The sequence below is a fragment of the Vicugna pacos genome, chromosome 14 (genome assembly GCF_048564905.1).
Source record: "Vicugna pacos chromosome 14, VicPac4, whole genome shotgun sequence".
In the NCBI taxonomy this organism is placed as follows: domain Eukaryota; kingdom Metazoa; phylum Chordata; class Mammalia; order Artiodactyla; family Camelidae; genus Vicugna; species Vicugna pacos.
In genome coordinates this window covers 37,898,864-37,923,927 of record NC_133000.1, presented here as the reverse complement: position 1 = coordinate 37,923,927, position 25,064 = coordinate 37,898,864, and the positions used below count along the sequence as shown (strand labels likewise).

Here is a 25,064-nt window from a genome sequence, read left to right as displayed (position 1 = left end):
AAGATGAGTTGTTGAATTTGTTCTCTAATCTTTTCTGTTTTTCAATCTGTCCATTTACAGTCTATGTTGAGCACAATTACTAGAACAATACTTCAAAAACTTATTTCAAATTACTTCAGTTTTCAATGCAAAATGTTTTGTTAGCTTCCCACCTCCCACAGACTAAAACAAATGGGTTTCCCCAGAAGACAAGAGCAGATTTGAAACCCAAGGGTGCGTTATGTGGCTTCAGGTATACCTTTTTACCTAGTACATCTTGTTTGACTATCAAAGAAAAATACAAGACATATTGCAAACAAAACAAAACAAAACACTCATTGTCTGAAGAGAAAAAGCAAGTGTTAAAAACAGATTGAGATGTCAGTTTTGTTGAAATTATCAAAAAAGAAATTTAAGACAACCATGATTACATGAATATACAATAGACTCTAAAGCATAAAGCAGAGAGTGTGCAAGAATAGATTATTGTTGTAAGCAGAAATAAAGAAACCCCAAGGAAAAATTAAAAAAATAGCTAAAAATCAAAAACTCTGTTATGAAATAAAGAATGATTTTAATGGGCTTATTCGTACACTAGACACGGCTGAGGAAAGAACTTGATGATATCATAACAGAAACTTCCAAAACCGAAAAGTAAAGAAAAAGAGACTTAAAAAAAGAAGAAGAAATGCCAAGAACTATTGGACTATTACAAATTGTGTAACTTGCACGCAATGGAAATACCAGAAGGAGAAGAAAGAAAAGATCAGAAGAAATATCTGAAACATAATTACTGATAATTTCCTCAAATTTATGTCAGACAACCCTCAGATCTAGGAAGCTCAAAGAATGCCAAGCAGGAAAAGGTGTTCAAAGACTGCACCTTGGCATACTATTTTTGAAAGTAAATAAATAAATATTCAAAGATAAATCTTTTAAGAAAAGCCAGTAGAAGAAAAACACCTTATCTAAAGTAGAGCAAAGATAAATGTTATGTTTCATTTTTCTGTAGAAATCATGTAAGCAAGAAGAGAGTAAATTCTGTACTTTGAAAAGTTTTCTTTCAAAAATGAAGAAACAATGCTTTATCAACTAACAAAAATTGATGGGGTTTGTTGCCTGTAGACCTACCTTATAAGAAAAGCTAAAAGAATTTCTCTAAAGAGAAGAAAAATGATACAAGTCAGAAACCCAGATCTACATAAAGGAAGAGCATTGAAGAAGAAATGCATGAAATTAAAATAAAAACTTTTTTTACTCTTAATTGAACAAGCAAATTAAATAATAATAATAATAATAATAGCAACAACAATGTATATGATGTGTTCTTATATGATGTAATAAGCTTATATATAAATAAAATTAATGACAGCAATGATACATGAGATAGGAGAAACAAATTATAATTATATATCATATTTCCATATGATATAGTTATTATAATGTACTTGTACCACCTGTGTAATGGTATCATGTAGACAATTTGATAGCCAATTCTTTGAAAGACACAATCTCTTAAAACTCATAAAAACAAAAAGACAATTTGAATAGGTCTGTATCTTCTTAAGAAACAAAACACCAAGCCCAGATGAGTTCACTGATAAATTCTACTACATATTTTAGCAAAAAATTAGATCAGGTCTCTACAATGTATTTCATAAGACAGAAGGGCTACTTCCTAATTAATTCTATGAAGCCATAATTACCTTATTACTAAAACCAGATAGTGCAAGCCACTTTGAAAGACACTTTGGCAGTTTCTTACAAAACTAAATATAGTCTAACCATACCATCCAGCAGTCTTGTTCCCTGATACCTATCCAAAGGATTTGAAAACTTACACCCACATAAAAACGTACACACATATGTTTAAAACAGCTTTATTCATAATTGCCAAAACTGGGAGGCAACCAAGATGTCCTTCAGCAGGTAGATGGATAAATAAACTGGAGTACATCCAAAGAATGAAATGTTTTTCAGCTCTAAAAAGAAATGAGCTATCAAGACAAAAGACTTTGAGGAAAGTTAAATGCACATTACCAAGTGCAAAAGCCAATATTACTATACTATATGATTTCCACTCTATGGCATACTGAAAAGGACAAAACTATGGATATAAAAACCAATAAAAAAAGAAAAGAAAAATCAGTAGTTGCCTGGGATTGGAGAGAAGGAAAGATAAATAGAAGGAGCATAGAGGCCTTTAGGGCAGTGAAACTATTCCATATGATATACAAAGTTGGATAAATATCATTATAAACCAGTAGAATTTGTTCAAACCAATAGAATGACAACACTAAGAGTGAACCTTAATGTAAATATAGACTTTGGGTAATATTTGTGTCAATGTAGGCTTATCAATTGTAACAAATGGGGGAGGTTATGTATGTATGGAGGCAAGGAGTGATATCTCTGTATCTTCCACTCTGTTTTGCTAGTAACCTAAATCTCAATTAAACATAAATTATATTTTTAAAAGGTAAAAGAAAAGACAAATGCACTCTTCATGAGCAAAATTATTATTCTTTAGTGTTGTATTCCCAGAAATGATAGCTTGGCATAACACATAGTAGGCACCCAACAGTATTTGTGAATGAATTTCTCAGTAAATAAATAAATATTTATCCCCTGGCTGCCAGCTACATCTCAGTAAAGCCTAAAAATTAATGGAAATTCTAATATGAACACTTGAATCTTGGTAGCATCTTTATTGTATACTCAAAAGCATTTAATTACCACATTCTTTTCTCGGCGTGTTTACAGTAGCAATGTGACTACAAAATGTTTAGGTTTCTTTTGTTGTTGTTGCTGTTGTTAGTGTGTGCATAAATAAGGTTGCATATAAATTATAAGAATAAAATATATAACTATTGTTTAGCAAAATAAATAAATGCAAATATAATTCAGTACCTCAGCAATTTACAAATATATTGTCACTGTAATATGAAGATAAATGCACATGTTGCATAATGATTTGCTATAAAACATTTTAAGAACAGCATCAAACAAAAAGAAGCCAATCCCTGTAATGTCAGGCTGCATCACATTATGCAGTATCAACAACACTAGAACATTCAAAATAGAATATTATGTGGCTTGTCTTACTTATAAAATATTCAAAGGCACTTGCTTTCTTTAGAATGCAAGTAATCACTCCCAGTTCCTAATGAGCAAGAATGGAGATATCTCAGGCTCCTAATACTAAAGAGCTAGTTTATCAACTTTCCTGAAACAGTCTCAAGGCTTACCAATGTGACCTAGGATCTGACCCCAAGTAAAGAGCTTCATTAGATCATGGAAGGAAAAAGTGCAATATGTAGAAAAGTAAATTAATCTATTCTCAGAAATGTAGAAAATATGTGTATCACATCACTCACTGAATAGGAAAATACCTTTCAAAAAGTGTAAATTAGCAAAAACTCAAGTATTTACTGTTATTAAAATATATTTGCTGAATTATTTTCATTACAAAGTACCTCATTTAATTTGAGAAGGACAGAAAGATAATGGAGAAAATAAAATTTATCCCCACCCAAGTATAACTATTTTCAATAATTAGGCAAATAACCTTTAATTTATGAGGGACAGAGGGACAAAACCTATGCAACAATCTTACATCATTTAACAGTATATTATGAGGCAGAGGGTATAGCTTTGTGGTAGAGTGCATGCCAAGCATGCACCCGGTCTTGGATTCAATCTCCAGTGCCTCCACTGAAATAAACAGATAAACCTAATTACCTCCCACAAAACAAAACAAAACAAAACAAAAAAAATCAAAAAATAGAAAACAACCTATTAGGAACTTTTTTCACATCTTTTTTTTTTTAATCTTATTTAAGCATAGTGGAGTCTTTTGTTTTTTCATGAGTATGCTATGGTTTTGAGTAGGTAATCTATAATAGTATGGAGGTGTGGGATTGGGGAGATAAGATGCTTACACTTAACTCCGTCTTACCTATGTAGATATCTACATTTTCACTTTAGTTTCTTTCTCATTATATTTAAATATTTCATTACCAACATTGATAACTGTTTGTTTCCCATTCCCACACTCAGTGTATCTATTAGAATCTTATGGTTTGAATCCCTCAGAAGTGTAATCAGTTAAAACTAGGACTACCATGACTATTTTTGGGAAAACATTTGTAATTATAACCACCAGATTTTAAGTATTTTTACATACTTGAGCAATGAATGAAATGAGGGGTCATATTTTCTTCCCCCTCTCTCTCTTCTGTTTCCTCTGTACTTCCATGCCCATCTTGTTCTATTCTTCTGTTCTTGAAGATGATGGTGGGAGACAGTATTATCAGTCTCATTAATAAAACATTTAAATTTGGTGGGAATAATCCCAGAGTAAAAATATAGTCATTCAGATAAGATGGAGTGCACTGGTAAGTTTTCTCAGGTATCAGTGGAAGTCTGCTGAAATGTTAGGCATGCTTTGTTTTCTGATATAGGCATCATTTTGTTATCTTTGTTTCCTTATTAGTCTACAGTTAGTAGCCTGTAATATGAGGCTGAAAGTCAAAAGAGACTGGCTTTATAAGCACTCACTGTGGATAGTAGAGCAGAGAGATAGAACAAGTCTGTGAAAAAGGTGACCCCACAAACTAATGAATTATCTCATAACTTCTTAGCTTTGATCTTCTTCTTATATTAAAAACAAGTTATTACCTTAAGCCACTTTTATCTGTTATCTACTTCATGCAGCTTACGCCTTTCTTGATATTCTCTCCTCTCAAACTCATTGTTTTTCAGAATCCTATTCCATAGATGAAAACAAAGAAAACTCTCATATATTATCATATATACATGTTTTTCTGAATAAACCCACATCTTGGTCTTGCTTAAATTCAGATTGAAACCAGAAGTGTCATCTTTTCTACAGCTTTCTGGAGGACAATATTTCATTTTCCCTTGTCTTTCATATTTTAGAATCTGAGATGATCTGAGATGGGAAAAGCTATTTCCTTTAACCTCATTGCTCTTTCTGCATGATGATGTATCTAACCACATATAAAAATGTCTTCTGTTCATTAAGATCATGCAATTTGACTATTCTCATAACATATATTCAAATTTCTGCTTTTTTATGATTTCTTCCTTCCACCTCCACTTGGCCTCCAGTACTGAAATAATTTGAATAATTATAATAGTCAAATAACTATTATCTATATTCTTAAATTCTCATTATTCTGCTTGTTCTAACTCACTATATCTCAACTACTTCCTCCCATATATATAAGAAGATTGTCAACATCATAAGGCTTTGTAACCAAAAAATTGAATTGAAAATGTTACTTTGACCTTACTCCACAGGGTTTTTATCTTTCTCTTCTTTTATCACACTGAATCTTCCATATTTTTGATGGCTCTAATGTCTCCATATAAACTTCTCTTTCTTTCCAATTTCTCTGTATTCATCCTTATAATGCAATATAAAACTACTTGTGTTGACATTATGAATTCTGTTCTGTTCTTTATCCCTTTGTGATATCATCTAACAAAACCCAACCTTAATCAACACCTGTTTGCTCTCTTCTATAGCCAGGATACTTAGTAGTTCAACAAAGAATGCACGTAACCATGTTGGCTATACTGCTATAAACCATAGCCTCAAAATTCAATTAGACCTGAACAACTGTATGTGAGATTCTCATAAATAATTGATATCACATGGCTCTCCATAACATGAAAGTCAATAGAGACACTTAATTCAGCCTGATGAGAAAATTTCACAAAGGAAGCACGTTTATCTGTACATATATGATTATAAAAGTTTTTAGATAAAATTATAAAAAATAGGAAGAAATAAAGCTGTGCAGATATATAAATACACAGCTAGTTTAGAAAACTGCATGTCATTTATTGTGCCTGAAATGTATGCATTTTATTCAGCAGATGAGAGCAACATATGTGTGTGTAAGTTTCATTCAATAGATAAAACAAAAAAAGTAAACAGATGACTGAAAAAGATTTTGTATACATTAATATTGCTTCTTCTTGAAATGCAAAAATTGTTTTAATTTGAAAATATTTATAAATTGCAAAAGGCATGTAGCAGGAAAAAAAAACTAAAAGCTAAACATCAGTGAGAATCATATTTTGGTAGGTAGTCTAACAGTTATATGTGTGTTTACAAAAATTAGATCATAGTGTACCTATTGTTTTACTTTATATTTTTTCACATGAATATATCATAATCCTACTTCTGCATTAAAAATTATTCTACACCATCATTTTAATGATGTAACATCATTCCATAATATCAATGCTTGAAATAAAGTTAAGCAATCTACTATTGATTTCAGTTGGTGCCAGGTTATTCTTATTAGAAATAATGCTTCAGTTAGTATCTTTTTTTTATAAAACTTGTTGTACTTTATTATTTTTGAGAATTAGTACATCTAGAAACATTTTTAGTAATAATACTCTAGCCTATTTAATATTTACTAAATAATATATTTAATATTTTATTATTCACAATTATCCAGATAGTTTCAACAAATACATTGTATAATATGGATTAGAAGACTCAAAGTTATTAAGATATTGATTCTTCCCAGACTGAATTATAGCATCAATACAAGTTCAGTTACAATCCAAACTGAGTTATCTTCTAGAAATTTGCAAGATGATTTTGAAACTTATTTGGAAGGATAAACAGCTAAGAATAGCCAAAGCAACTTAGAGAAATGAATAAAAAATCTGACAAATTTCAAGATTTATTATAATACTACAATAACCAATATACTGTGTTCTTGCCAAAAGGATAGACCAATTGATCAATGGAGCAGAATAGAGAGTACAGGAATAAACCTGCATGTAGATTATCAAATGGGATTAAAGAATGTCAAAGGAATTCAATGAGGAATAGAAATTCTGTTTACCAAATTATACTAGAACAATTAAACATCAACATGGAAAAAAAATTCACCTCACGCCATACACTAAAATCAAAAATCTTTTTTTATGGATTAGTCATAAATGTAAAAAACAAAATGTAAAGTTTTAGAAGATAATTAGAAAAATATCTTTATCATCTATAGGTAAGTATTTCTTAGACAAAGAAAGAAATAACCATAAAAAAGAAGAAATTAGACTTAATCAAAATTATAAAATTTTCCTCATTAAAAGAAACCACTAATAAAATGCATGGATATTCCAAAGACTGGAAAGGTACTTATAACCAAAATACACTAAGAACTATTGCAACTCAATTATAAAAAGACAAGCAACCTAATAAAAAATGGCCAAAATAAACATTTCATAAGTAAAAATATTAGAGATCCTTGAACAACACAGGTTTGAACTGTGCAGATCCACTCAAATGCAATTTTTTCCAACAAATATGCAAAAATATATGTGTAGAAAATTCTGTGCACTTGTAATGAAGTGAACAGCTTATCCTAACAGGCACAAGGTGGGAAATATTTAAGATAAAATTAATAATACATTAGTTTTCTTAATGTTTTATAGCTCGTTTTCAAAGAATTACATTACCGTACAGTAGGCTTCTTTCATAATTGGAGAAACTGCATATGAGCCTATCATGTCTGGTAAGTAATCTTTTAAAAAATGTAATGATGTTTCCAATACCATATTATAAATAGGAATACAATACTCTCCGACACAAAAATTTGTATAATGATTCATTCATTAGTGTGTAGGTTAAGGAACTGTGAAACAACTGTTTCTATTACAGTAGGCTACCATAAACAATCATATTTCTGCTTCTTCATTGTCAATACAAGAAAATTGTTATACCCATAAATAAATGAGTTTGTTTTTCACATTATCTTTACACTTTTTAATGTCTAGTGTTAGTAACACATATAACATCTACACTGTTTTGTGTCATATGAGATAATTTTGATATCATTTAGTTTTCTTAAATTCATTGAGGTTTACTTTATGGACCAACATGTGATTTACCCTGGAGAATATTCCATGTGCACTTGAGAAAAATGTGTATTTTTCTGCTTTCGGATTGAATGCTGTATAAATAGCAATTAAGTCCATCTGGTCTAATGTGTCATTTAAGACCTGTGTTTCTTTATTGATTTTCTGTCTGGATGATCTGTCCATTGATGTAAATGGGTTGTTGAAATCCCTCACTGCATTGTGTTACTGTCAATTTCTCCTTTTATGTCTGCTAATATTTACGCTGTATATTGAGGTGCAATTATGAAGAAAGAGAGCATGGGCCCAATAAACTATTTGAAGAGATAATAGCTGAAAACTTCACTAGCCTGGGGAAAGAAACAGTCACCAGATCATAAGAGAAAAGAAGAAAAAGAAGAGAAAGATCATATAAGTTAATTTTGATGAAGGTACCAACAGATAGATCATTCACTTTGTAAACAAACAACATAAACTTACAGTATTGATAAATATGATATAGGACTATAAATGTATCTTCTCTTTCTTATGGTTTTCTTAATGGCTTTTTTATTTTCTCTAGCTTACTTTATTGTAAAAATACAGTATATAATACATATACAAAATATGTGTTAATCAATTATTTATGTCATCAGTAAGGTTTCCAGTCAACAGAAGGCTATTAGTAGTTAAGTTTTTAGGGAGTCACAGATTTTCAACTGTGCAGGGAGTCAGGACTCCTAGCCCCATGTTGTTCAAGGGTGAACTATACAGAAAATGGTAAAGGAGAATATCAAAAATTGCTCAACAGAATTAGTAATCAGGGAAATATGAATATATAAATCATAATGTGGTTAAAAAAAACTCACTAAATTGGTTTTAAAAAGATGAAAAAGTCCAAATATCCGAAAGGACTATGAATTTCACACATTACTGATGGAGTTTAAAATAGTGATTAATTTTCAAGTTGTTTGTCATTTCTTAAAATTTTAAACATATGTGTATGCTATAACCCAGAAATTTCACTTCTAGGTATTTAGCCAAGAATATAGGGAACACATGTTTACATAACAGCATTGGTAACTGGTAACAATATAAATCAGTAGGAATTGGAAAAACTGTGGTATATTCATATAATTAATAATATTCAGCAGTAAAAATCTAATGAGCTCCTGAAACATTCCATAACATCATTACTACTTAAAGATATGTCCTGAGTGCCAGAAGCCAGATACCAAAATTGTACACACACAATCACATAAAATATACTATTTGATTTAATTTATATAAATTTCTTGACTTTGCTAATGGAATTGGACTTTCTATTTGTAAGCATATAATTCAAAAATTAATCAACATACTTAAAATATTTTATAGCCCATTCTCTAGTAATAATATTAACTCCATGGTTTCTAATAGAGGTAATGGCACAAAGTAGCAATAATAATTGTTTTCAGCAAAGTAAATTAGTTTAGTGATGATTTGCAGCAGTATTCTGACAAGATTTTTCCATCTTTGTCACACTACAGTTTACCTTCTGTTCCACATTTCCCTATTCCACCAACTGCAGATTGAAAATAGTAGGAAAAAGTCTAGAACATTCCAAAAAGCAAAACTTGAATTTACCATGTGTTAGCAAGTATTTATACGGCATTTTCATTGTATTAAGTATTATAAGTAATCTAGAGATGATTTAAAATATATGAGAAGATGTGTGTAAGTTATGCATATATCACTCCACTTTTTGTAAGAAACTTGAGCATCCTCAGATTTTTGATTCTGCCTGAGGTCCTGGAACCAATCATCTATGGATACTGAGGGATGACTCTATGCTTCTGCAAATATAAAAATGTTGAGTGTTGTCTTTTCTCATGGTTACAAAATTGCTGCAGTAGTTCCAGATTTCACAAAATCATGTCAATCCCATTTCAATTCCACTTGACTTTTTTTTAATTAAAAATTAAAAGTTTTCCAGAAGCTAAGCCCAAGACTACTTCTCAGTTCTCCGTGGCCAAGACAGGGATTCAGAGAACAAAGTAATAATGAGATTTTAATTGGGGTGGGGAGAAATAGTTTTGAGTAAGCAACAGACAGTGTCTATCACAGCAGTCAGCACTATAAGTCATTTAATTAAATTTTTTTAACTCAGGTAATGTTTAGAAAGGTCACCTGTGAGATTAACAGAAACTTCTCCAACATTTCAAATCTAAATGTGATGGTATGTGTTGATTTAAAATAGATGTGCATTTTTATTATATCAAAGAAGGAGAATAAACAAGGTAAAATTAGAGGACATCTGACTTCCTTTAGGGAAGATATGGTTGCCAAGGTGGTTACCTTATGAGTTTTCATTATAATGGTGAAATGTATCAAATGGTTTATTCAGCATCCATTAAAAGGTTCACGTTTTACTTTTACTCTTATTCTCTACTAATGATTAAGTATAATACATTTATTAATACACTACCCTTTTTGTGTTATTGCCAGTTACCTTCCTTGTACTTAATGTCTTATCATTCTTATAAAATGTTGGAGATGATTTATTAGCATTGGTATTGTACTACTTTTGCTTCTATATATAAGCTTGAGTTCCTTTTATCTTTGATGCAAGCTTTTAGACATCAGTATGAAGTAACTTTTTAAAAGAATTGGGACATCATCTATCTTGTTCTATATATTAGAAAAGTTTAAACCCCAAGAGAATAATTTGTTATGTAAGTCATGAAACATACTGATTTTTTTTTCTTGACTAAGCCCAGACACATTTTGTGGATAGTTGCTTTCCAATTTCTCCCCATGTATATTGCTTGTGTTTTTTCTTCTTAAACTAATTAAAACAATACATTTTTCAACATTGATAGGATTGAAAGTGTGCCTAGTAAAAAGGATGATAAAAGATCTACATTAAAACTCATTGATTGAAATTTCAAAATGCAAGTTTCAAAAATAATATTAAAAAGTCTTCCAGGGGATGAAAAAGTTAACAACCAAAAATAGGCTAAGCAAAGGCTCAATAACCAAAATGGCATTTCACTTCCCAAATGTTGATACTGTTTCTAATAAATGTATTCATACTATGCATATATACCTAGTTAAATATTAAGTCACTATTTAAGGATTAATAGAAACAAGCAAAGTTTCAGATACTTAGATACAGTCACATTTTCAAGAAGCTATCCTACTTCTGTAAGGAATAAAGCAATAGAGAAAAGTCCTGAGATATAGATAGCAAAAGATTCACATAGTAAAGATGTGAGGAGATTCCCAGTATGATGATGGAGGGAAATCACAACATAATTTCTATGTTGTAGTCCTAAAGAGCAATCACTCCAGAAAAATCCAGGAGCATGTCCCCATGTAAATGAAATTGACAGAATATCTGCTGTTTACACTTTGGAGATATTGAGGGTGGCTGACTGGAGTAATGGCACTAAGTAAGAACATAAAGAGTTCTTATCAGCTCCAGGAAAATAAAATAATATAAAAGGGGCAGTTTCATCTATGGTATGACTCAGATATGAGTAATGTCTACATAATTATAGTGATGCACATACAGATTATTGCCAAAACAAAAAGATATGGCTTAACCAATTTGAAAAGATGAAGATGGGATAAAAAGTTTGATTTGCCTGAGAGCTAAGTCCTTATCTTGTGTAGTAAAAAAATAAATAAGAAATGCCTAAAATTAAAATTAAGAACATAAGCAAATTATTTGGAAATATGGATATTGAAACTAATATACTAAACATTAAGACTGAATTTCCCAGCTTTCTTTTTCTCAATGAGTTTATGGATATTACATAAAAATGACATTTTGGCTTGGTTTGTTTTAGAGACATCTAAATATAACTGTATTCTTTTTTCTCTTCTCCATACCCCTCTCCCACCACCCCGTAGAGCTAAGTTGCTATCTTGAAACATGGATAAATGCCACATTCTCCATATGGTGGATTACGAGAAGCCTGGATTTTAAGATATGCTTAAAGCAGATCTGTCTTAAAAGCCCAGCTTGAACACCTACAAGAGTTCTGTGTGCATGCATGTGTGTATGTGTATGTGTGTGTGTCTGTGTGTGATAGAGAGAGAGACAGGAAGAGGAAGATGAAGAAGAGGAAGAGGAAGAAGAGAAAGAAGGAAGAGAAGAAAGAGGAGGAGAAGAAGGAGAAGAAGGAGAAGGGGAAGGGGAAGGAGGAAGAGGAGGAGGAGGAGGAAAAGGAGAAGAAGAAACTTTATATATGCAGTATAGTATAGGGGGTGATTCCAAGAACTCTGACTAAATCCCAAACCAGACACAGAACATTTGTAACTTTGGGTAAGTTCCTATGTTTTACTTACACTGATACATGCCTTACTGAATTACAATGAAGATAATTTTGATTAATCCAAGTAATCAAATTAGAGGAACCAGAGTACTAGTTAGCATTCTTATATTTTCCTTCCTTAGACATTCTGTTCCTTTGGATTCTGACACTACACTTACAGTTTTACCAAAGCACCTATGACAGTTGATTTTTACTTTGATGTGCTGATTCTTTCCTGGATTCAATTAGATCTGATTTGATATTTACACTCGCAAAAAATTAATATTTTTAGAACAAGCAAACAGCCCCTGGAATCTTCACCAGGAAGACATGTAATTCCTCAGTGTCAGCATACTTCTCCTCCAGCATTGAACATCTTCCAGCCTTTGTTCAAGTGTATATATTTGTAATATTTTTTTACCTTTTTTGTCAATACTAATATCCATTCTCCTGCTAGAATCTACTATACTTTCTGAATATGTGTTGAACCCATACACCTCTCTTTATCCTTTGTCCAAGTGATTTGCAAATCTTTCATAGACTACTGCAATTTAACAGTTTCCTCTGTGTGTAATTTCAGCAACATTCTGTTTACTGAATGATAAATTTTAGCTAATTTGATATGATTACATCTGTTTTCATCTTCTCTTTCATGTTCTGCATCCCAAATGAATTTCTTTGAGTTCTCTGAAGTTCTAGATTTCTCTTGCCTCTGAATTCCTCAGCAGCTTGGTGCTCATTCAATATCATTACCTCCCTTCCTCTTCATAAAAGATTTCCTGGGTAATTAATTCTCAGACAGTATCTCTTCTTTTTTCTTAATGTTACTTCTTTGGGTGACATGTCCTGACCCCCAGTACTACATGTAGAGTACTATGACTTCTCATAGTACAGGTCATAATTTTAATTTTTTTGAACTTTGTAGTTATAACTGTAAAGGACAAAGAACAATTTTCTAACTAGTTATTTGGATATATACTCTATAGATTATACCTTGTTAGAGCTAAATTTAAAGTGATGAGGTAGGGGATGTGCAGGTAAAGAAGGAGATGTTGAGTAGCTTATACAAGTAATGTATATATATCTGCAATGCAGTTGCTATCAGAGAGGGCATCTCAATATTCTGCAGAATATTTTTCAGTTTTTACAAGGAAGCCCTATTTGGATACATCATCTCAAACAATATTTAATAATAAAATTTTTTAAAATAAAAATGAAATACTGCTGATATTTATTTTGTGCTTGCAATATGGTACATTCTATTGTAAATGCTTTACATTTATTATCTTATGTAATCTTTGTAATAATCCTAGATAAATTGTTATCTATATTTTACAGGTAAAGAACTATTTTCAGTGAACTCTGTTCAAAAAGAGCCAGTGAGTGATGGAACAATTTTCATACCCAGTTGACTTACTCTAGAATTGTGCAAACAACCATTAAATTGTACATATAGGCAATAATATAACATAAATTTACATATTATATTTATTACTTACAAAGGCGTGAAGAAGCCAGTAAGAATCAAGCCTATATTTCATGAATTTAGTCGAGTGTTCTAGTTTTCAGTAAAGAGTTTTCAGTAAAGCTTTAGGCAGTGAAAGTTTAATGGGCATGCAAATCATTTCATCTATGAAAGACTTACTTTTAAAAGTGCAGTAATATATGCTACACATTTTTAAAATGTATTTTAATATATATAAAATATACTTTATATTGAAAAAGTAAACATTTAAGAAATAAAAAAAGTATAAAGGAAAATACAATTATTTGCCTTTCATAAACTACAGACAAATTAAATTATTTGCAGCCTAGTCTGAGTTTTGTTTTCCTAGTATTCTAAGAAAATACACTTAAATTTCAGATAACTGCTTTGGGCCTGATATCTTTTAATTTATCTTATTTCATGAGTGTTATTTATGTTCATTAAAATTCAGTGTATTCTAAAGTTGTCATAAGTAAATACAAGCCAGAGGCAATGGTGCTTTGATACTATTTCTATACAGCTCTGAAGAAATATTCTGAAGAATGTCATTTGTATAAATTATATTTTAAATTATGCTTACTTGCTCTGTTTTTAATGAGCAAGATAATAACAAATAAAAAGTTTTAATATAATTTGTTAGTCTATTTTAATCATATTATGTATTTACTATTTTGTATATATTTATTTTAAATCACTTATTATTTTCAGAGGTGGGTCCAAATTATAATATTTAATTTGGAAGAAAAGAGGATTATTGCTTTGGCTTAGATAGCATGGAGGAATTATGTGCAATGCATCCGTTTCCTGTCTGCTGCTAGGCATGGTGCTTGTGTATTGAACTTAAAACAGTTCATATAAGTAAATTCTCCTGAAACATTTTGGGTGAGAAAATATGTAGGAATTCAATAGATTCACTTCACCTTACTCTAATAGAGGAATTTAAGTGAGAACAAACCAGAAACACCTGTATGCTATTACAATTATCTCTAATATTTTCCATATGTGTGTATGTATATATGTTTGTGTGTATGCATACATACATTTTAGATGACAATAGACAAAATGCTATTTATCATAGGACTATAGAATTAGCAAGAAAGAGAAATATATTTTACAGTTTTGCATATTCATGCATAATAAGGAAAATAATATTCCCACTTTACACTGCTATCCAATCTATAAGTATAAAGCTATTTTGTTGGCTGAGGGGTTAGAGTCTGAAATAAAGCCCCCACTTAAAATTGAGTAACCTCATGAGCTGTAATGCTGAAAATTGACCTCATGAGCTATAATGTTGAAAATTCAGGCTGTTTTATTGGGGTATCTAGTAAACATTCCTGATAATGGAGAGCTGGAAGAACTCTCATGAAAATCATTATTTATAACAGGGCCTCATAATAACACTGAAAGGAAGGGAATATTAATGATGAATAAGAAAGCCTGTACTGTAAGAATTCTTCTGATTCTAATGGAGAGTCTCTAAGGCTAAAAGTTCAAACCTTTCTTCTCTATTTACCTCCTTTGTGATTATGATGAATTTCATTTAAATTGCCTTTTTAAAGTCTAGTCTTAAATGGTGCATAATTATGACCGAGTCACTCAATTGAGACTGGTATTCACAGAGCTCAAGTTACCATTTGGTTCTCAGTTAATTATTTTGAACCAGTAAATCTTATTTATTACACTATCTGCTATATCAACTTTGCAGGTCCAAAAAGTTTGCTTACAAAGGTTCTCCTGTTATAAAATAGTCTGCTTTCACAAATATTCATGGTATATTTCAAAAATATTCAAGGTAGAGTTTATCTTTTCAGAAACTCTGTGTCTATTTTTTATGACATTAAGTATAAGATATTCACCTGATAACCTGCAAAGCCAATGTGTCTTTAACATCAACATCATTCACAGCATGACATATTTACTTCTGTCACATACAGGGAACATGTATACTTGAGTAATTGACAAAAGATCTGCCCCTGTCCTTGATGAGCCAAATTGAAACTCAGAGGCAGAGCACAGAAGAAGAGACAGCTTTATTATTTTGTTGGACAAAGGGGACTCAGTAGGCTAGTGCCTTCAAAACTGTGAACCCCCTTTGGGGATTGGGTAGGGTGATTATATAGCCATAGCTCAAACAATAAGGCATCAACGACAATCAACAGAATCATTTTCCTCTTAAAAGACTCAGAGTAGTGTCATAGTGGCTCCAGGTGACCAGTTCTATAGAGGTTAGTGGTTGTCACTCTTTTGATCTCTTTATCTTATAAGTACCCAAGTTGTGGTCTTCTTGATAATTCAGGCTACTTTGTAAGGTTATAGTCCTGTGACCTTCTCCCTGGATAACAACTCAGAAAACAAGTATGATTACTGCTTTCAATTACTGGAATAAAGCAGAGACAATAAAATTAATAGCTTTATTTTAACAATGGGCCTGGACTTGTGAGTAGCAATGGTCAGTCAGGCTAGTTGACCATTTTAAGGGCAAGCATAAGAATAAACAATCTGTTAGCCTAAGTGTGGCCATTTTGTTAATAATTCTCCTTCATAATTAGTGTATTCAGTATTTATCACTGAATATCAAGAATGAATGGATTGGCTAGGAATGGTCCCACTCTACTAGTCATATGTAGAAATGTCTTAGGTGTCACAAATCACACATATTTGATAATATATCTTCTTAACTCTTCCAGAAATTGAAAGTTTAGAATGGCAAATATCATTATATGAGGCCTAAAAGAGTTATGTAAACATTCAAGAATGACTGTTTCCTAATCATGCCAATTACTTTGTGTTAAAATAATTTAAAATCAATTTAAAATTTCTGTTGGATAAATAGAAACCAGTGGTTGTTATTAAAACTAATGTGTTTTATTCAGTAATATTTAAAAGACATTGATTGTAATTCATGTAGCAAATGACTACAGTAATATATTTACATATAAATAAGATTAAATATTTATACATCACTTTTAATATTGAAAATCCCAGGATCCAAAGCTGAGTCAACAATTTTGAAAACAGTATTAAAATAATAAATGCAATAGTTTCAACATTAATTTTTAAATTTTCAGAATGCAAATTAAAACTGATAACTAATTCTTTGATTCAAATTATGTAACACAAAGTAAACAAATATGCCTTGCCATTTTCCTGAAGGCTAAAATTAGGTCTCCAACATAGGAAAAAATCTGATGGACCTCACAAGTGTACATTTTTTTCTCTTTTCTTTTTTAGCTTGAATAGTCGAGCATACATAAATACATGGAATGGCAGTTGCAAAGTGTGTTCAAGATAACTGAAATTTGTTTTTATGGACACAAACGTTTGACCTTTAAGAAAGTTACTGATGACTTTTAGTAGTATCAAAAGAGAACATGCAAGATTATGCTGTATAGCACTGGGAAATATATACAAGATCTTGTGGTAGCTCACAGCAGAAAAAAATGTGACAATGAATATATATATGTTCATGTATAACTGAAAAATTATGCTCTACACTGGAATTTGACATAACTTTGTAAAATCACTATAACTTAATAAAAAATGTAAAAAAAGAAAAGAAAAAGAGAACATTTTCCTTTTACTCTGCTTCTTGTCGAAACCTGTGATATGGAAGAAAAATCGGTGTAAATAAATTAACTTAGCTGTATCTTTGTAATTTTACCTATGTACCATAAGAAGACAACCTTTAAAAAACCCTCAAGACAAAAACCCCTATAATATCATTATTACATATGGGTAGAAGCAAATATATCTCATTAATGTGTGATTCAATGAAATCTTGTTCTTCATAAAGATACAAGCTTGAACTATGGAAAGATATTCCATGCTCTTGGATTGGAAGAATCAATATTGTTAAAATGGTCACACTGCCCAAGGCAATCTACAGATTTCATGCAATCCCTATCCAATTACCCAGGACATATTTCACAGAACTAGAACAAATCATAATAAAATTTATATGGAACCATCAAAGACCTAGAATTGCTAAAGCATTACTGAAGAGAAAGAAAGAGGCTGGAGGAATAACTCTCCCAGACTTCAGACAATACTATAGAGCTACAGTCATCAAGACAGCATGGTACTGGTACCAAAACAGACATATAGACCAATGGAACAGAATAGAGAGCTCAGAAATGAACCCACAAACTTTTGGTCAACTCATCTTCGACAAAGGAGGCAAGAATATACAATGGAATAAAGACAGTCTCTTCAGCAAATGGTGTTGGGAAAACTGGACAACAGCATGTAAATCAATGAAGCTAGAACACACCCTTACACCATATACAAAAATCAACTCAAAATGGATTAAAGACTTAAACATAAGACAAGATACAATAAACCTCCTAGAGGAAAACATAGGCAAAACATTATCTGACATACATTTCAAAAATTTTCTCCTAGAAGAAATAAAAGCAAGAATAAACAAATGGGACCTAATGAAACTTACAAGCTTCTGCACAGCAAAGGAAACCAGAAGTAAAACAAGAAGAAAACCTACGGAATGGGAGAAAATTTTTGCAAGTGAAACCGACAAAGGCTTGATCTCCAAAATATATAAGCAGCTCATACGACTCAATAAGAAAAAAATAAATAACCCAATCCAAAAATGGGCAGAAGACCTAAACAAGCAATTCTCCAAGGATGACATACAAATGATTAATAGGCACATGAAATAATGCTCAATATCAGTAATTATCAGAGAAATGCAAATCAAAACTACAATGAGGTATCACCTCACACCAGTCAGAATGGCCGTCATTCAAAAATCAACAAATGACAAATGCTGGAGAGGCTGTGGAGAAAGGGGAACCCTCCTACACTGCTGGTGGGAATGCAGTTTGGTGCAGCCACTGTGGAAAACAGTGTGGCGATTCCTCAAAAGACTAGGAATAGACTTACCATATGACCCAGGAATCCCACTCCTGGGCTGGTATCCAGAAGGAACCCTACTTCAGGATGACACCTGCACCCCAATGTTCATAGCAGCACTATTTACAATAGCCAAAACATGGAAGCAACCTAAATGTCCATCAACAGGTGACTGGATAAAGAAGATGAGGTATATTTATACAATGGAATACTACTCAGCCATAAAAACCGACAACATAATGCCATTTGCAGCAACATGGATGCTCCTAGAGAATGTCATTCTAAGTGAAGTAAGCCAGAAAGAGAAAGAAAAATACCATATGAGATCGGTCATATGTGGAATCTAAAAAACAAAAACAAACAAACAAACAAAAACAAAGCATAAATATAGGACAGAAATAGACTCATGGACAGAGAATACAGACTTGTGGTTACCGGGGTGGGGGGCGGGGTAGAGGGTGGGAAGGGATAGACTGGGATTTCAAAATTGTAGAACAGATAAACAAGATTACACTGTATAGCACAGGGAAATATACACAAAATGTTATGATAAATCACAGAGAAATAAATGTGACAATGAGTGTGTATATGTCCATGAATGATTGAAAAATTGTGCTGAACACTGGAATTTGACACAACACTGTAAAATGATTATGAATCAATAAAAATGTAAAAAAAAAAGATACAAGCTTGAAGATATACATACATTTTTGATTAGTCAAATACTTTCAATTTACTCTTCCAAATAAATGAAAAATAAATGCTTATTAATGTACAACATGTAAAACAATCAATCTGAAATTCATATATTCCATTTCTAAGCATATCCAAGTTTGTTTCCATTTTCCATGCACATTTTCATGTGCAACCATATGCTTGAAGACAATCTCCAATACCAAGAAGACAATTTACCTTTTTAAAAAAATCCTTTAAATATCTTCTTAATCCTCACTTATTATATGAAGCATATTAAATGGATTAAAATAAAATTAATCAACTCATCTTTACCATGGAATTCAGATTGCTGCATTTGTCAACAAGTTCTTTTTCTTGAACACTTCACATGATTTCCCAATGTTCCTAAATCCTACTGCTGTGAATAAGGCCTTTCCACAACTTCCTAGCAAGAAGTATTCTTTTACTCCCCTCTCCTTTTAAATAAAATTTTAAATCTTAATTGTAGTTCTTATTGGAGTAGATCTTACTGGTTTTAAGCCTCTAGATTGAAATAAACTTTTAATTAGATATATTTGGTTTCTCTAGTAATGCTTATACATAGCAGATGTGCAGTAAATACTTACAAAATTGTATTGCAAATTAAGGAACTGCTTCTATGGAAAAATTTCTACAAAGAGAAGTTTTTTATAATCATTTTGATACACCAATGTTTTGGTTGCACTCGACCAAAATGCATATATGTATACATATAATAAATTAATGAATAACTCATTGCCATTAAAGTAAAAGTTATCACTATATAAAAATATATTCATTCACTAATGATATAGTTTAAAGGAGGGTGACACTGTCTAGAACAAAGGTTCTCAACCTCAACACTACTGACATTTTGTGCTAGATAATTCTTTGTTTTGGGGTAATGTCCTGTGCATTGAAAGATATTTACCAGCATATGTCCATAATATGCCCTAAATCATGACAATCAAAATAACTCTAGATATTGCAAAATGTCCTCAGAGAGAATAATGTACCCCTACTAGAAAACCACTGATCTAGGAAAATGAGCCATTGATAAATCCTCACTCTTCAGGTTTTTGATCATAAAATTTTCCTTGAGCTCATCAAATGACTGATTGGGTCAAATATGAAATTTGATCTTAGGGAAGTCAAAAAGAAAAAAGAATGGAGATTTATCCTTATTTCTGACGATAGAGATTGCAGAAAGGAGAGACAAAAGCTGGAAACTACAATCTGAATTCCAATCTGACCCTCTCTGAGTCTTGGCCCAAAGGAGAGAGACTTGCTCAATATGTTGAGAGAATTGCTAAGGACGAAAAGGCTTTCCCATCTAAATGTTGGAACTTTGGAAAAAGACACCCTTACAAACTGCCTGCAGTAATCTGTTAAGTTGTCACATTAAACTAAGCTTGTTGGTGCAGAGTGGATAGGCAGCAGTAAGGGCAGAATTTATCTTTCTCAAATCTTTTTCTTTTCTTGTGTTTTGTATTTGGGACATTGAATTCTAAATATTGCCCTGCAGAGAGCAGGTAGAGTGTGACAATATAGAGATTCAATAGGCAAATCTCAGAAACTATCTAGACAGGAAGGGGCCAATTACCAGTCAATCGTTGATTCCCTAAAATACTTCTAGGAAAACAAAACAAAGTAAAACATTTGATCAAGCATAGCAAAATTCATTAGACTTACTCTAATAAGGGACAATATCACCTTGACATAACCTTATTAGTATCTCAGAAGAGGGAAATTAAGAAAAGACTATTTTATTTGGAATTGGAAGGATATCATCACATAATAGCTTTGAATTAGTAAGCACCCTGAGAAGAGGATCTTAAAGCAATTTATGACAGTCTCCTTAAATAACTATTTTATTTGGTACACAGTCCTATTGTTCAGTGGCAATAATTTCTTGGAGAAAGTAGCTAAATTCCTCATGCTTATCCTCAGCAATGTTTCTAAGAGAAGGACAAGAAAAATTATGTTGGTTTCAGTTATCATACCAATTGGTACATGACTGAAGAAATATATGGGTTCTCAGTGAGGTTCAGTGGAGGACTCAAATCAATTAGATAAGAAATTAGGACATTCTCAGAGAAAGTGAGATCAGAACCTGAGGTGAGTTATCCTTAGACTTAAGTTACAGTGGAAAATAAAATTCCTGAGTTTGGAATGTGATTTACCTCTGCAGTCATCCATCCAGGGAGCAGCTCAGATCATGTTAGAGGGGAGACCAGGGAATACACAGAGGAAACTGGATCTGGGAATCTATCTCTCCTCAATCCCTATAAGATCTTTTAAGACCAAACAACATTTTGTGTGAGAGTGAAGAGTGGGAGACTCAAAGATAAAAATCCAATAATTTTACCTAAAAATTTATTTGGATTATTGTACCACACTAATCTTACAGGATTTAGATAACATTATTTTTCACCTCAACAAATAATTTAGCCAATCAGTACTAAAAATCAAAAAATATAGTTTTGCTTGTCTGTGTACAGTGTATTTTAATGTGTGAACCACTGTGGTTAATAACTGATATGTTATACATTTCAACTAATGACTGCCATGAAATTTTGGAGAAGCAAATACCCATGTGAACTAACTGAAGTTACCTGGAAAACCACACCCACACACACATACACGCACACACGCTCTAACAGAGTAAAAGAGGCCTTCAAGGTACTCTAAGGGGAAGGTACTCAGAGGGGAAGAAAAACCACAAAAATATTCTAGAGAAAGGAAAACATAAGCAAGGTATGAAGGTGAAAACCACAACTGACAATTTTAACCTACAATTCTTGTCAGGAAAACAGAAGCTATGTTAGATATTTCATCTGTAAAAATTTAACACAGGGAAATGCTTATTAATGTATTGAAAAGAAATGGAGAGAAGAAAAGAAAAAGAAAAGAAAAGAAAAAAGAAAAGGCAATCATTCAGAGTAAAAAGGAGAAATAGATTACAAGCCAAAATTTAAAAAAAAGAACAAAAAACAAACTGCTTCCAGTCATAGTCTTGAGTCAGTAAGCGTGTCTCTCTCGCTCTCCTGTCTCTGTCTGTGTCTCTCTCTGTCTCTCTCTCTCTCTCTTTCTCTCTCTCTCTCTCTCTCTCTCTATATATATATATCCTGCTGCTGAAGGCACAGCTGCTGTTGGTTGTGCTGGGACACCACTCAGGTGATCGGTTGAATCACCACCATCAAAACTGGAATTGCCAAAGTGTTTCACCTGCCTCTATTAGGACTAGTTATATTTGCATAAATAGTACGGTCATGCAGTAACTTCTAGCTACTGTCACCAACAGCCTCACCTTCTAATGTCCTACCTATAACTGCCACTAGTAGAAATTAATAGAAAGACAATTTGCACAGGAGTCTAAGAAATATAATTAGTGTGTTCTTAGAAGGTAGTTGTGGGCATAAGAAAGAATAAATAAATATCCAAGTCAGTATTTTTGAAGTTTATCATTTCCAACTAGGAAGCATGATCATTTTTGGCCTGGTACTTTAGGTCTTAAAACAGAGGCTAACAGGGATTTATTCTGATAGGCTTAGCTTTTGACCTTTATTTATATCAATTAATATGCTCAGACAGCAAACAAATATTTACTATGGTCTAAGTACTTATCTAAGCAGATTACATGGTTAACACTAACATGAGAAATACATTAATTTATTCATTTTTTAAAGCCTAATCCCCAGTTATCTATATTCATTTCCTCTTTCAAATTACTCGCTTGACATTTTCTCTTATCCCAATCAATCAGTCATTAACCCACACCCCTTTCTACAGAGCTTTTCTAATCAAAATCACCAATGAGCTCCATGTTGCAAAATTTCATAGTATATTTTCAGTCCTCATCTTGTTTGACTTTTGACAGTCAGTGCTATTTCCTTTTGCCTGAAAGCCCTTTTTCAAGTGGTTTTCTGGAAACCACAGTCTTCTGAAATCATGGACAATTTCTCTTCATCTCTTTGAGCTTAACATTTTGGTGTGCTCAGTGGCTCAGCCCTTGAGTCTCTTCTTTCCTCTATCTATATTCACTTTGTGAGTTAGTCTAATGGACTTAAATGCCATTAATTTTCTGCTACCTTTTAAGTTTTATATCACTGGTATGAAACTAGCCTCTGAAATAATCCTATATATTCTACTGCCTACTTGACTGGTGTGCTTGTTTGGATAAGAAACATTCCAAATGCAACACATTCAAAATTGACCCTAAATGTTGCTCCACTCATAGTCTTAATCTCAGTAAGTGATTACTTCATTCTTCAGATCTCAGGGAAAAAAGTGTCCTGTACTGGACCCTCACTCCTCTCTTTTTTGTGTCCCAAATAACATTGGCTTCATCTTCAAAACATATCCAATATCTGACAGCTTTTCATCTGTCTCCCACTACTGTCTAGTTAAGCCATCATTCCAAGGTAGGTTATTGTCATAGTCCTTTTACTGGGCCACTTGTTACCAAGTCCAAGTTTGTACTGCTTGCCCCACAATAGGTCAACCTTGAGACACAAGATGTTGGGTTAAAGAATAGTGACTGATAAAAAGATTAAATGATTATTTATTTGTCAGAAGTAACATCACGTTACTTAAATATATGTGACAGAAATTAAAATGACTTTTTAAATTTAAAAAAATTACTGTTTTTAAATTTTTAATAAATTTGTACTCTATTCACTCATTTCTTCAACCACATCCCCTGCCTCTGGCAACTACTGATAATCTGTCTTCTATATATAGGAGCTTTATTTGTTATTGTTGTTTATTTAAATTTCATATATGAGAGATTATGCAATATTTGTCTTTCTTTTTCTGACATATTTCTCTCAGACTGCCCTAAAAGTCTATTCCTTTGCTGCAAATGGTAGAATTTCCTTATTTTGTATGGTTGAATATTTCATTTTACGTACACTCTTCAACTTCTTTATCCAATCCCATCTTTGGACACTTAGGTTGATTCCATATCTTGGATATTGTAAATAATGCAGTGATGGACATATGGGTGTATATGTATTTAAATTAGCGTTTTTATTTTCTGTGGATAAATGCTCAAAAGTACATTGCTGGATATTATGGTAATTCTATTTTTCATTTTCTGAAGAAACTTCATACTGTTTTCCATAGTGGCTGCACCAATTAACACTCCCACAGCAATGCACAAGTTTTCCCTTTTCTCCACATCTTTGCCAACATTTTTTATACATTGTCTTTTTGATAACAGACGTGCTGCCATGCATGAGGAGGTATTTCATTGTGGTTTTGATTTGCATTTCCCTGACAATTAGTAATGTAGTGATGCTAGGCATCTTTTCATGTACCTCTAGGCCACCTGTATGTTTTCTTTGTAAAAATGTCTATTCAGATGTTCTGCCAAATTTTTAATCAGATTGTTCCTTTGCTGTTGAGCTATATGAATTCTTTATGTAATTTTAGTATCAGTCTCTTATTTGATATACAATTTGTAAACAATTTCTCCCATTTAGTAGATTGCCTTTTAATTTCATTTGTGGTTTCCTTTGCTGTGCATAAGTTTTTTAGTATGATGTAGCCCCACTTACTTATTTTTACTTTTGTTGCTTTTGCTTTTGGTATCAGGGTCAAAAAATCATCACCAAGACATATGTCAAGGAGCTTACTACGTAAGTTTTCTTCTAAGAGTTTGTATGGATTCAGGTCTTACATTCATGCTTTAATCTGTTTTGAGTTAATTTTTGTGTATGTTATAAGATAGCAGTCAAGTTTCATTTATTGTGTGAGATTGTCCAGTTCTTCCAACATCACTTATTGAAGAGACTGTCCTTTTCCTATTATACAATTTTTGTTCTTTCGTGATAAATTAATTG

General features: G+C 32.1%; 1 long non-coding RNA gene across 2 annotated transcripts in view; it reads right to left on the bottom strand.

Annotated features, from left to right (window-relative positions):
* The window catches only part of LOC140685468 (uncharacterized), a 38,517-nt gene that overhangs the window by 9,836 nt on the left and 3,617 nt on the right, over nucleotides 1-25,064 (bottom strand). Inside the window, exons 2-4 of one of the 2 annotated variants that reach the window (XR_012058704.1) lie at nucleotides 4,660-4,747; nucleotides 4,166-4,262; nucleotides 1,887-1,961 (exon numbers count right to left, since the gene is read on the bottom strand). This is a non-coding gene — a long non-coding RNA (uncharacterized lncRNA). Of the gene's footprint in view, nucleotides 1-1,886; nucleotides 1,962-4,165; nucleotides 4,263-4,659; nucleotides 4,748-25,064 lie in introns of those variants that run through there. The other variant, XR_012058703.1, reaches the window with a different exon arrangement.